Raw genomic sequence first — 14288 nt, forward strand, 5'->3', positions numbered from 1 at the left:
TATGGCAACTTAAAAAGCCTACCTAATGTTGAGGCCTAGATGGCCCAGTCGACCTGGAAGTGCTCATAGTGTTCCTGCCCCAGGTGTGGGAGGGGGACAAGAGGAACTGCAGGTGAAATTCTTTTGCTGTAGGGGGTGTGAGGCTGGGAAAGGGTTTGTGCACCTTTCCTGTTGAATGTGCTCTGTCTGGGACTTTATTCTTTTGCTGATGGATGTCTTTTAGTGCGGTAGGCCTAGAAGCGCAAACAAAGTCACAGTATGTCATCTGCGTGTTCAGGCCCAGGTGGGCTAGGGAGGGGGTGGGGGCGGTGCCCAGTGGCTCTTTTGGATGGTGGGAGAGCCTGCAGTAAGTTGCAGCTCCCAGGCCCAGCCAGCAGTGAGCAGCGGGAGGGCTCTTGAGAGCTCTTGACACCCTGTCCCGGAATGGTTGAGGGGACTGGGAATGTTCTGCCTGGAGGGGAACAGCCTCACTTGGTCACATGGGCTTGCTTTGCTGGGAGGGACGGAGTCCTGGTGACATCAGGGAAGCTTTGCTGGAGAAGCTGCTGGGCCAGATGGTTGCATGGGCTCCTAGCACCGGCTGAGCTTGGCAGACCGCTGTGTGAGGTGTGGTTAGGTGGGACAAAGCTTTCCAAACACCGGAGACCACCAGGGCAGCCCTCACTTGGGGACACTTTCCTAATGAACTGGGTGGGGTTGGGGAGAAACGCTGCATTTTCTTTCCAGTGGCGGTGACAAATATTGTTCAAGTTTTTTTCTATCTCTTCTCCAGACTTTGAGCTGTGGTCTGCAGCGCTGGCCGATTGCTCCATCTGCCCTTCAGGGACGGGATGGAGCAGGAGGCCCAGGGTGGATGCCAAGTGGGAATGATATTTCTCCCCAGGAGCACTCAAGAGATGTACCTTATTCCTTTTTCTCAGCGATTTCTGGTTATGGGCTAGAAGTCACTCCAGGAGGGCAATGAATAAAGAGTATTTTTTCTGTACAGATATCAGTATGCACATATAAGTGCCTACACGTAAAATCTCAGAATGTTTTTGATCTTAAAACCATTTCGCAGTCATTAATTTTCGCGAAGCTCCTGCGGGCTAGGTAAACAGAGCAATTGCTATTTTGCCCGCCGCAGAAATAGTGAATCACCTCCCCCAACTCCTAAAGAGGCTGGTGTCCGCCTCTGGTTTCCGCAGCGCGCTGGGGGTGTGGGGGCCCCGGGAACCCCCACGTTCCGCCCAGACGGACCACAGGGCGACTTCCGGTCTCCTGCTTGACCTTCTGATGCCGGGAAGGCAAAGTTGGGCCTTGGGGGAAGCCTGGCCGCCGCACCTGGCCGCCGCACCTGGCCGCGCTCTACCTGGAGGGGGCGGGGTCTGGCCGCGTTTCCCCGCGCGCGCCCGGACGGCCGGGGTGCCCCGCCCTGCTGGAAAGACCGGCCTGCCGGCGTCTGCGGTTCCCGGGGTGCCAGCACCCCCTGACCTCTGGGGCCCGCGGACCTGCCGGCTCCCGCCCTCCCCTCCGGGCCCGCGCACCTGGGGCTCCGCCCCCCGCAGGCCCGCGTACCTGGCGGCCCCGCCCCTCCCCCTCCGAGGCTCGCGTACCTGTGCCCCCCTCGCCCCCCACCCCCACTTGACACCGCCGGAAGCGCCCCTCCTCTGGCGCTGGCCCTTTCACTTGTAAATAGCAGCCGTTTCTCGCCGTGGGGAAGTCCTCTGGAGGTGATAGAAATGGCCCCTGCCCCCCTGTGCCCACTTCCTCCTTCCTCCCACAGGCCATTGTGCGGGGTCTGACCCCGGGCGGCGGGGGTCCGGCCGGACGCCGCCCACACCCGCAGAGACCTCCGCGCCCTTCCGGGTCCCGGGGCGGGACGGGGAAGGAGCCGCGAGACGACGCAGGACCCCAGGTGGGTCCCGAACCCGCGCCCGAGGCCCGGGGCTGAACCAGGTACCTGGCTGGACCGTGCCTGAGGCACCCCCACCCCCCAGCGATCATAGGCTCCAGGAACCCCCAACCTCCTTTCTGCCCCCACTCCCACCCCGAGGGGACAGGGAGGTTCGTTGATCCGCGATGGCGGCGGAGACGCTGAAACGGTGAACGGCCGCATCCTCACGACTTGGCCCGCTTGGCATCCGGTCCCCTGGGCGGTGTTGGGGCCGCGCTCCTCTTGCATCCAGTCTGGGCGTCTTACTCGTGCCAGCTACCCGCGGCGCCAATTGCTGCGGGAAGCAGCGAGGGCTACCCAGGCCTTCCCCAGAACCCACGTCCAGGACAAGTGACCTTACTGCGCTTGTCACAGTGTGGCTCCTGATGGGCCAGTGAGTGCAGAGCCAGGATGGTCTAGGGCTTTTCCACTTTGCACCCCTCTTGTCCTTGCTGGAAGAATTTGTGTGTTTGATTCTTCCTGTTCTGGCTGACTTAATTTGAAACTCAAATCTACCCCAGGCCTTTTAAGTAGTACTCTTATTTTTGTTAACAATATAGCTATGGTTTATGGAGCATTTACTTAGTATCTTTGTCACTCCCACACTTGATGTATTTGGATTTGATCTTCACAGTAAGGTGGGGTGATGTCAGGTGCCGGAGGCACTTGGGTGACTTGCCTGTCACCCCTTGCCCCAAGTGGCAGAGCTGGGATTCGGATCAGGCTGTTGGCAGTGGGGTTCTGGCAGGATTCCTTGGCAGAGGAGGAACTCCTCCTGCATTGGGAGCCTGTCCTGTCACCCTGAGAGCAGAGGGGAAGTGAGAATTCCAGGCTTACCCCAAATCTGGCACGTTCTCCCCAGGATTCAGATGGGCTTCTCAGAAACAATCCTCTTTCTCAGGCCCGGGTTGACTTCCACATCACATGGGGCTATGAGAAGTCTGGCTTGTTTTAATTTCCGCCTTTGATTAGTGATCTTTTGTTAGGATCTCACAATCTAATGCCAGGGAGGAATTTCTAGATAGTTTCCTGGACAAGGCCTGTTTTAAATTCCCTACACTTTTTGGGTTAATGAACAGCATGGCTCCTGATCAGAAGCCTCGGGCAGGCTTCGCAGTCAGGGGCCCCCTTGGATGCATGGGGAGAGTTCTGCCCCTCTGGATCACGGACTCACTGTCCAGGCAGAGAGTAGACATCCCGAAGGACTTCAGTAGTCAGGCACTGTGCTGTTTCTCCAGTCGTGTTCCTTCATTTACTCTCTGATCCTCTCCCTGGTAGAAGTGATGGTGTTTTACCGGTGAAGAAACCGAGGGTCAGGAAGGTTAAGCAACCAAGAGAGCCAGAAGTCTAGTTAGTTCCCAGTCCATCCTGAGCTGGTTTCTCTGTAATTGATTGAGACTTTGGGCTTTTGGTTGGGACTTGGGTACAATTGGGGATGGCTTTGCAATGATAGCCAAATTAGACCCCTTCTGTGCTCTCGATCTCATTTTCTCCCTTGCTTCCATCTGGGTGTCTGATGCAACCACCCTACCCGCTCCCAACACACACACACACACACACACACACACACACACACACACACACACACACACACACCTCTTTCACAGTGCTTAGGCTCTTTTGGTGGTAACATTGGATTTAGTGGCCAGGTATCATTTATCAGACTCAGATTTCCAAATTTGTGGTCTAGGTTAGTGATCTCAGAGTTTTTCAAAACCAGCCCCCCTTCTTCCTGGGGTGTGCCCCTTTCTTGGGGAGGGGCTGGAGGTGGTGGGTGGGACGCTCCTTTCCCCTCACTCTGGCTGCTGTACACTTTCCAACAGGACTCATGATGCACCTCTTATAACGGGAGTTGCTTCCTGGGTTCAACATGGGGGCATCTGGGAGAAGAGACTGGGAAGATGGGGAGGATTTCATCTGATTGGAATAGTCTGTTTGCACCATTCCTGTAAAAACCAGCCAGAAACTTGATTCCGCTGGGTAAACCTCCTTTGGGTGGCTGCCCTGCGTTTGTGTTGGCCTTAGCAAGGAATTTGAAATCATACTCCTGAACAAAAGGAGCAGCCTTCTTTTCAAAGAGTCCATCAGAGAATTGAAAGGGAATGGCACAAAGTTGGGTGTGTCCTGAAATCCGGAGAGGAGCCTGCCTGGGTGATTAACTCACCTAAAAGGCACCCAGGGCAGGTGACGCGAGAGCTCTCACTGACCTTGGCTTCCTTTAGGGTAAGATCCCCCAAGGTGAAGATTTTACTGAAAAACAGGCTTTCCTCTACTGACAAGATTTCCTTCCTGCCCTGCCGTGCTCCTGACCCTTTCGGGAACACGTGTGCGTTTGGGAGATGCCCGACATGGCTGCTCTGGCTCCAAGGCCCCCCCCGTGGGGCTGGGGGCGGCTCGGGGGGTCTCACTCAGTCATTGCATTCTGCCTGGTCTGCAGGGCTGAGGGGAAAGGCCAGGAGGGGCGGTGTCTCTTGATCAGCTGGTCACTGTAGCCCCGATGTGCTGGCTCAGCTCTAGTTTAGGTAATGATTGTATTCTTTCTATTTTAAGTCCCCCGTGCAGTTTTCAAACAGGTCTCCATTCTGCTTCACTCCCCACAGAAGAGGGGCTGTGGTGGGGCTCGGTCGGCCGCCTCGGTGGGGCAGGAGAAGGGAGAAGCTGCTTCGGGCCACACTGCCTGGAGCGTGGATGGGGCTGGGGTTTCAGGCTTCTCTGCGTAGATGACGCTCCGATGTCCCTTGTAGCTTTGTCCGCTTTTCCTGGCTGGCCCCACCATGCACGTTCTTGACGGGAGCCAGGGGTCGTGGGTGGCCTCCGAACCGGCCTTCAGATCTGCGCTGTAGAAGCTGTGTGTCTCTGTCCCGTTCCATGTTTCAGGATTCCCTGGCTCTGCACAAAGGCCCCTGAGCTTGGCATCCAAGTCCCTCCAGCAGGACACAGGGGCCATCTGATTAGTGTCCCACATGCCCGTGTTGGTGCCGTGGTGAGTACACCAGGTTTCCTAAGACCCGATTTTTCTCCGCCTTGGCCTCTGTGCAGAGTTCTGTTTATTCTCCTGCTCTTCCAAGATGCTTGTTGCTTTTCAGTCAGGGCTGAGAATTTTTTTTTTTTTTAAACACACATCCTTTCTTCTCATTTCTCAACTAAGCCTGGGATTAAGAATGTGGCTTCAGCTGACAAAAGCCAGGAGATTTCAGAATTAAAGTTGGAATTCTATCTGTAATGATGTCTTCCTGAGTATTTAAGGAGGACTTTGAACCGTGGGTAATTTTTTTTCCTTCCTAAACTGGCCAGATGTGCTCCGAGTCGTGGGCAAAGGAAGCAGCTCCACGTGATTTGAGTTTTCTTTGTGATAATTGTGAGCTTGCCTTATTTGAGTCCCCTGTGTCCCAGGGGCACAAAGGGAAGAGGCTTGTGACTGGCCCCTGTTTGGGTTGTGTTCTTACTGTGTGTGTCACACGGGCGTGAGAGCTTCGAAACTGCCTCCCCCCCCCCCCCCAGCTCAGCAAAACCACTTGAAACGCACTTTGCAAGTATAACTCTAGTTCTTTAAAATGTTTCTCCACAAGAGAGATTAAAAAGTTGGGTTTTTTCTTTTGTTTTGTTGTGATTCCTTTCATCATCTGGGGCAGCGGCTGGCAGGCTGGGCAGGCTGGGGGAACCGAGGGAGAGGGCCTGGTAGGAGTCGGGTCTGGTTTCTCTTGTTAGTGGGGGAGGGGGCGGGGTCAGTGCAGGGACCACTTTTTGGCCTTGCCTGAACCGGGGTGTTTTACAACCTGGTGATCACTTGGCGTGGCAGGCTCCAGGGTCAGATCCAGAAGCTTTGCCCTGGGCCATCCCAGCAGCCCACTTGGGAGCCCTGGGTTACCTGTGTTCTCTGCCTGTTCACTTCCCGTGAGGGAGAGGAGAGGTTCCACAGAAAGGTCGTGAATGTCATCCTTCCCAGACTGATGCTGGGCCCAAGGAGAGCCACCCCATCCTCAAGACCTTAGGAAAGGCAACAAGATAAATACGGACTGATCAGATGGGACAGATGGTTCGAGAGAGTGTGTGGCAAAGGAGGCAGGGAAAGCTGCTTGACTGCATTTGGGATTTACTGAGGCCTCGGAGAGGACTTACCGTTTCTGAATCAAAAATGAGGATCAGAATTATAAACTGCTTGGAACAGGCCTGACACACCATAGGTATTTGTTAAATTTTTAAAAATACAAAATGTAGACAAATAAATCATCCACTTCTGCCTCGAGGTGCTGTGTACCTGTTGGAGCAGGTTTCCTTGTGTGTCCCTCACACCGCCGGGGTGGAGATCAGAGAATCCTGACCTCAGCAGTGGAAAGAGGGGTTCCCCTTGGGTGTTGGGGGACCGGAGAGAAGGCTCCCTGGGCTTTGAGATGGGGCTTGGTAGTCACAGATGGTGGGCTGTGTCCTAGGGGAATGGCCGCACAATGGGTGGGAGGTTTTATCCTTTGCACACGAAGGACGGGTGAATTTCATGGAGCCTGGTGAAGTGCTAGGTGAAATGGGTGTGTAGTGAATAGTGTTTGAGGGTGGGAGATCCAAATCCTGGTGCTGTTAAAAAAAAAATACAGGGATATAAGGGTGGTGGCTGGTTAAGTTAGGGAGCAACCCATCTTCTCGATGATTCCTGGGGCCAAAATGATGACCCAAAAACCACTCAGGTTGTTTTTAGACTGGAATGCTACTCTGTATTAGGTCACTCTGAGAAATGCCCAGTAAAATATTTACTTTCTATTTAAGAGCTACTTTCCCTTACCAGAGAAGGAAGAAAGAGTAGTCCTCTGCCTGAGAACGGCCCACATGGGGGCTCGGGTCCCCCCCGCTGCAGCTGCCCTGGACAGGTGGGGTCCACTGGAGAGCCAGCCCCGTGTTGAATTCAGCACCACTGAGTGCTCTGCACCTTCTCTACAGAGCTGATGAAGCACAGTGCAGGTGGGCCTGACTGGCCACATTCCGAGGGGAATTTGTGTAGGAGAAGGCACTAGTCAGCCCCCTTCCCTGTCAGCATTCGCCTTCACATGCTCCCATCCGATCTCCCGGTCCCGAGCGGGCAGTAGGAGGGTTGGTACCCGTCCTGGAGAATGGCTTGTTGGGGTTGCCTTCCTGGCACGTGGTGGGCACTTGGTCCGTAGCAGCTCTGGTGAGTGGCCCAGGTCCAGCTGGGTGACCAGCTTGCTGCATGTGTTCCTGCCCCTTGGCCCTGGAAATAGGATGGTACTTGCTCATCTCCTCCCAGGCAGTCATCCACTCATGGGGACCGACTGGGTGCCCACTAGGGCCCGGTGCCGGGTGGGGCTGCACATGACTGCCCGGGGGCAGGGTTCCTGCTCTGCATTTCGTGTTGGGCTCCAGGTTCGAGTAGTAGGGTCCCGAGAGCATGAAATGGTGAGGCACAGCCTGGGGGGACTGTGTTCTGGGAAGATGTCCTACCGGGGTCCGTGGAAGGGACAGTTTGTTGCCTTCAGGGTGGGCTGGTCATTTCATGGACCAGCAGTTTCTTTGGGTTCAATTCATGCCATTAAAAAAAAAAATCTCCCTTGGAAAGCAAGATGGTCCTTGAAAATGCCCTTGGAAGGCAGCCGGTGCTGGAATGTGAGGACATCTCAGGGGTCAGGGGCCAGAATGTCATATTTCCACATTTGCAGATCCTAGGGAGTGGTGTACAGTAACTAAAGGCTAATGCACGTGGGAAGGGGCTCAGACATTAGCTGGTGGTTTGACCACCATCATCATCATCATTGGTGGTGGTGGTGGTGGTGATGGTCTGAGAGGAGTGGGAACCATGGGTAGTACCAGGAGCTGTGGTGGGTGGTAAAGTAAGTGCGACTAAAGTTCCCTTCTGCCTCTGCCTTTTTCAAGAGATGCGCTGCGTGGCTTGCTACATCCCTGTAAAACATCAAGCTGGAATTAGAGGCCTTCCGGGATCACGGAGAGGTCCTTTGTGCCCTGCTGCGTCAGCACAAGTTGCCAGCAGCCCTCAGCCCACCCCCACCCCAGGCCCTGCTCTGGCCTGCCCCATGAGTGGAGCCCATGGATTCCGTGCGTGTGTTTAGCGGTAAGAAGCTGGCTGTGGGCTTGGTGGTTTTCACATGAGTGATTCATGCAGTCCCCAGGGAGGGCCTGTGCCCAGGTGGTTTAAGAGGGTGGCCTCCGGAGCAGGGCTTCTCTGGGGTGCCCCCTGGCCAGAAGTAAGTCTCCTAGAGCTCCACCCAGCATACCTTTGGAAGAAGCTCCAGGTAGGGCTAGAACAGCTATATTTTTAGCAAACTCCTCCCGGTGGTTCTTAATGCAGCCAGCCCAGAACCTGCCAACTGCACACAGATTATCTTTCTTTAACAACAAACCACTCCCCAGCACACATCCATACACTTGAGTCTAGTTATTGAACATTTGGCACGACAAATGATTGAAAGATTTTATATGTCTTGAATAACCCCCTCCCCCTCAAAATCTGAATGAATAGATTTGGAAATGGAAATATGGATTTCTGCCCAACCTAGTCTGATTTTTTTTTTTTTTTTTTTTTTTTTTGGTTTAAGAGGGATTCTCCACCCCTTAGAATAGCACCAGGCTTTCCTAGGGACAGGAGGGAAATTCTGCGTGTACCCGTTAACATTGGAGCTGGTTCCATACTCAGATGCACTTGACATGGAACTCTCTTCTGACCGGTCAGCAGTGTCCGCCGAGGGGGGCTGGGCTCAGTGGCACAGCCTGTTGGCAAGGGGAGAAGTTGGTTTTACAAATTACATTTTAGTACAATACAAGTCACTTTAGGGAAGCACACTTTGGAAATCTGGGCACACAAGTCAAGGATGGGTGCAGCGGCGGGGTCGGTGACTTGCACACTGGCCGGTGTGAGCGTGAACGAGATCAGCACCAGGCACATCCGCCTCGTTTTGCAAGTGAACAAGTCAGCCTCCAGGAGCTCTTCTGAGCCGATGGTATTATTTCCCTGTGTCGCCAAACACAGATTTGGGGACAACACCTTCTGTTTTAGAAATGTAAGTAAACACATTTTGTGGCAGATCCTTTTTATCTTAATCAGTGGATTTATTAATTAGTAGGCTTCACTGAGGCTGATAGCTTATGTTTCCGTATAGATGACAGCTTACCTTTATTCTGTTTGTAGAAACACCTTGTCATACAGGAGCTTACTTTGTTTTTTAGTAACAACCCTAATGAGACGGTGAGGAGGTGTGGTTACCTCCCACTTGCGGAATCCGCTGAGGGATCTCACAAGCCACGTGGATGGGCTCACGGTTCATAAATGATGGAGCTGGTTCTGACCTGCCTCTTCTCCACCAATACCAAGCTGTCTGAAGAGTGGCTTTGTATTCAGATAACCCAATTCTTTTTTTTTTTTTAAAGATTGTATTTATTGGAGAGAGAGCACACGCTGTGCACATGCACACCTGTGCCTGAGTGGGAGGAGGGGCCGAGGGAGAGGAACGGGCAGACTCCCCACCGAGCTGGGAGTCCCGATCCTGGGACCCTGAGCTCATGACTGGAGCTGAAGGCAGGTGCTTAACTGACTGAACCACCCAGGCGCCCCTCAGATAACCCAATTCTTTTTTTTTTTTTAATAGATTTTATTTATTTGACAGAGAGAGATAGTGAGAGCAGGAACACAAGCAGGGAGAGTGGGGGAGGGAGAAGCAGGCTTCCCGCTGAGCAGGGAGCCCGATGCGGGGCTCAGTCCCAGGACCCTGGGATCATGACCTGAGCCAAAGGCAGACGCTTAACGACTGAGCCACCCAGGTGCCCCCAGATAACCCAATTCTAAGGATGAGGGTGTGTGTACAAATTTGAAGGCAGGGTGGGGGTGTGGGGACGTCCACCGAGTTTGAAGAATCTGGAGCCTTTGTGTGAGTTCCAGGTGCTAGGGTCAAGGTGAGCTTGAAGGGGGGGGCATGCATGGTGTCCTCAGATGAGTGATTTAAGGGGCTTCTTACTCCTTGATCTGAGGTTGTTAACTGTGGTCTTGAGCTTTTTGGCCCTTTCTGGTTTGGGTAACGGCTTTCTGGGGGAAGTTTGGGATACCTTTTGAATTGCACACAGAGATATTTACTGTGAGAGAAATTCCAGCCATTACCTTAACCATTACCTGGCCAAGTGGCACAGGGATAGATGTCCGAGGCCACAATTCTGTTTAAATACGAGAAGTAGAAGCCTTTGGGTCCTAGCAGTTTCTTTGGGGGCTGCTTTTGGACTTGGGTTAGCAAAGAAACGACTTTATGATTTATGGTGTTTATGAAGACTAGCGTACCTATCTGTTTTCATATAGACATCTTAATAGAGATTAAATACAGAATAAAGCAGAATGCATGAACGAAGATATTCCCATAAGCAATATTGTAGTGTTAGGCAGTGTAATTATGTTTTGTACACTTCCCAATTAAGCAGTTATGCATTACTGGAAAAACTACCTTTAAAGATTTAGGAAAGCTTTATAATTTTGTATATCAAATAAAAATAGATGTATCATATTTTATGCATAGGGTTTTAAATTTTTACATTCTATGATAAAGTAACTCAATTTGGATTGATTTGTGGAAATTTATGCAGTGACACCGAGATGAATTTGCTTTTTCTGAAAATGGCCTGTTGAACAAAAATCTGCTTCTTGAGCAAATAGAGCTCCTACTGCGCGCCAGCCTCCAGGTGAGAGCAGGGAGGGTTTATCCTGAAGTTCAGCAATGCACTGGTGACCTTGCAAGAGCTGGAATGGGCGCGGGGGGCTTCTCTAGGGCATGGGTGGGCGGTAGGTCATCCCTGGGCTGAGGGGTCAGGGACGCCGAGCTGCTGGAGGAATTGAAAGACATTCATGGTGCTCTCCTATGACTGAGGATGTGCTGTGTAGAGCTTAGGAACATAACTTCCAGATGTGCACTTAGGGTCCCAGGACACCTGCCCCCCTGGTGAAGTCCTTGGGAAGTGACCCCACTTCCTTATGCCTGAGTGTCTTCACAGTGGGGTGGTGGGTGCTCAGGGAATCTGTGAGGGCAAAGTGACTTCATGTATGGAAAGCCCTTGACATGCGCCTGGAGGAAGATCTCCAATGTGGGCATTACTATTATTATTATTATTATTATAGTAGTAGTAGTTAATGTTGGAGTAGAGAGAATGAAGTGTGGGAGTGGGAAGGACTCTAGGTCTGAAGAGGCAAAGAGAGGGCCCAGAGGGTTGCGGGGTGGCCCTGAGTTCAGATCACCACGGCCAGACATGTTTTTTTTTTTTTTTTTTTTTTTAAAGATTTTATTTATTTGCGCGCTAGAGAGAACGGAGGGAGAGTGAGAGGGAGAAGCAGACTCCCCGCTGAGCAGGGAGCCCGATGCGGGGCTCAGTCCCAGGACCCTGGGATCATGACCTGAGCCGAAGGCAGATGCTTAACAACTGAGCCACCCAGGTGCCCCAAGACATGGCATTTTAGAGCGATGGCCGTGGTGCCTGGGGGACTGGACCCGCTGTGGACTCGGTGGATGTGGGGGGTGGGGGAGCTATCAGAAGGGTGTTTGGTGCTCAGTCTAACAGGCCCAGGTGCCTGACGGGTGGTGGACAGACAGGAGGACAGTGGGTCAAGTACTTGGGCTGCATGCACGGTGGGTCACTCTTTGGGGGTCTGCTCAAGGACTCAGGCTGCAGGGTGGGTCCGTCATCTCTAAACCCAGCTCATTTTACACCAGAGCTTGAGTGTCAGTTTCGCTCCGAGCTCCTGCACATGACCCTGTTCTGTTCCTCCACAGAGAAGCCCAGGTGCCAAGATAGGGCTGAAAGCTATTTTGTCACTGTCACTATATCCTCTGCCCCCCCCCCCCCCCCGTCGGTCATCTTCAGGGCCAGGGATGGTGGTGATCCTCTCTAACAAAGGGGCCAGCAAGGGAAGGCTCAGGTCTTGTCCTGGCTCTGCCCTGAGCTTGCTCTGTGACCTTGGGTGAACTCCAGCGCTGCCCCACTGTTTTTCCTTCAGTGGGCGTCCCTGGGTTCTCTGGATTGGGGCACGCCTGGGGGTCCCAACGCCTTACTGATGGGGACTTATTAGGCTGGGTGTGGCCTCCGGGGGCTCTCGAGGGCTACTGGCTTGGCCCTTGTATGCCCGTCCCACGCTTCCCCAGGATGACAGTGGCAGCCCTTAGCAAGGGTAGATCCAGTCCTGCTGGGGATCTTCCCGAAGGGAGCAGCGGGGAGGGGCTGGGGGGAGCCTGTCCATTCCTGGCTTGATCAGATGGGTTTGCAGTTAGATTAAAGGGACCCTGACAAGGCTCAACTTTTTTAAAGGGACCTCCTCCGAGGATCGAGGAGTCTTTGGGGTAAAAGCAGTCAAGCACGGTACTTGAGGGGAGTCTCATTTCTCCTTTCCCTTGCTGGAGGCAACAAAAGTGTCTTCCCTGACAAGATTGTTCCGAAGTGCGGCTGAGTTTCAGGGACGCTGCCAGTGTGTGTGCAGCGGGGTCCTTCCCGCCGATGTGGAGACCCTTCTGGGGGTTGGGGATTGGGACCGAGGTGATTTCCTGGGGGGCGCTGGAGGCTGGGGTCACCGCTCTGGGACTGCAGTTGACTGCCCAGGGGAGGATGTCTGTTTTGTTTTGGTCTTTCTGGAGATGGAAGACGTTGAGAAACTTTCACGTAGGTGTAATTTACATACAATAAGATTCACCCTTTCCGCCTGCTGTTCTGTAAGTTTTGACCAAAGATATGTAAACACCACGTGGCTGCAGAACCAGTTCCATCACGGAGGAAAGTTGTCCTGTGTTAATGGATGAAATCGCCCCTTTTTGTTAGTAGAAAGGCCAGCCTCGGAAGTTTGGCGAGGTAGGTAGATGTGTCTTGTGAGGCGCATCTATAATGTCCGAGGTCTCACTTGGCTCAGGGGGACTCTCCAGTCACAGCAGATAGAGTTGTTTGAGGGGCACGCACCCACGCCATCCCAAGGATGTCTGAGACTTCAGACATTTGGCCCAGGCTGGGCAAGATAGATCCAAGGTCAGTCCCTGGAGTTGGAATCTTGTCTGCCCCATGAAACCCCCAAAGGTCCCCTTTTCTCTCCCCAGAGGGGTGAGTTCCAAACCCATACATACAGGCCAGGGTGCTTCTCAGGCCATTGTCCCCAGGCTTCCTGGGGACACGCACACAACAGCTGCTCACCCTCCTCCACACAATGTCCTGCCAGCCCCTCTTGGAAGGTGCCCGGAGACAGGTGCTTCTCTGTCCACCCCGGCTGCTGGGTCTGGGTCCAGAGGGATCGGGAGTGACCGCCACGTCACTAGCCGCTTCCTCTGTTCTCCTCCTTGGGGAAAGTGGCTTTGGAGCAAGCAGCCAGTGTACTTCCCGCATGCTGTGGTCATTCTGTGTTCTGTGACTCCTGGGGACACGGGGCGGTGGGGGACTCAGGTCCCCATTTGCCTTACTGCGGTGGTTTGGGGAGAGCCTGGAGGGCCTAGAGGACTTTGCTGTGGGAAGGTCAGTGGCTGCCAGATCCACCGGTGGATCACTCCCCCGGCTCAGCATCCCACCCCCGTACCTCTGCGCCAGGTGGGGTCAGGATCTCTCTGAGGAGGGTTATTTATAATGCGGCAGTGCAGGCCTGCAGGAGGGCGCCCCCGTCACACTGCATGGGGGCCCAAATTGACCGGCTTTCTTCGTAGTATTTAATACTCTCCTATTTCCGTTCACTTGGGGGGGAATTTTATGAAATGAGCCTGGGAATTTTTTAAATTGCTAGCTGGGGATCGCTGCATTTATTGATTTTTCCGGTTGCTGCTGGAAATGTCTTCAGTGCTGGTTCTTTGCTTCCCCACTAGGGCCCCAGCATATGGGTGGGTGAGAGCACTCCTCATGCTGGAGGGGCCCACAGCGCATCGTGTGTTTGTGTGTGTGTGTGTGTGTGTGTGTGTGTGCGCGTGTGTGTAAACTCTTTGATGCCTGTGAGCTCAGATTCAACCTGACCTTGGTCCTGGCCTGAAATTCATGTCTAAGCATCCTTGTCCTCTTGGGGGTGGTCATCTGTGGGCTGCCATCCAGTGAGTGGAGGGAGACACAGGTGCATATAGGATTTGGGGGAGTAGCAGGAAGGTTGGCATCCCATGTCCTGGTGGAGCTTCAGAGGCCAGTATTGTCCCAGGCTGGAAAGCCTGCAGGACCTGGCTGCAGCAAGGTTCCCCGGGCACACGCTGCCATGACAGTCTTGTGACCCCAGTTCCCTGCGCAACCCTTGGGGCCGGGGGGAAGACACCTGCGCAGGGCCTGGAGGCAGTTCTTACGGGAAAAGTTGACTGCATACAGATAAGAGAGAAAAGTGTTTTCTGCCCCAAAGGGTGTCAGTAAGCATGGCTGCTCCATCCACAGCAATCAAAGCTCT

General features: G+C 53.6%; 1 protein-coding gene across 5 annotated transcripts in view; it reads left to right on the forward strand.

Annotated features, from left to right (window-relative positions):
* The window catches only part of CTBP2 (C-terminal binding protein 2), a 156310-nt gene that overhangs the window by 7422 nt on the left and 134600 nt on the right, over nt 1–14288 (forward strand). Inside the window, exon 2 of one of the 5 annotated variants that reach the window (XM_036103076.2) lies at nt 7793–7988. The exons of the other annotated variants lie outside the window; for them this stretch is intronic. The gene's annotated coding sequence lies outside the window, so the exon portion shown is untranslated. The remainder of the gene's footprint in view (nt 1–7792; nt 7989–14288) is intronic. 5 annotated transcript variants of the gene reach the window in all.

Source organism: Halichoerus grypus, chromosome 7, assembly GCF_964656455.1.
Source record: "Halichoerus grypus chromosome 7, mHalGry1.hap1.1, whole genome shotgun sequence".
NCBI classification, from domain to species: Eukaryota; Metazoa; Chordata; class Mammalia; order Carnivora; family Phocidae; genus Halichoerus; species Halichoerus grypus.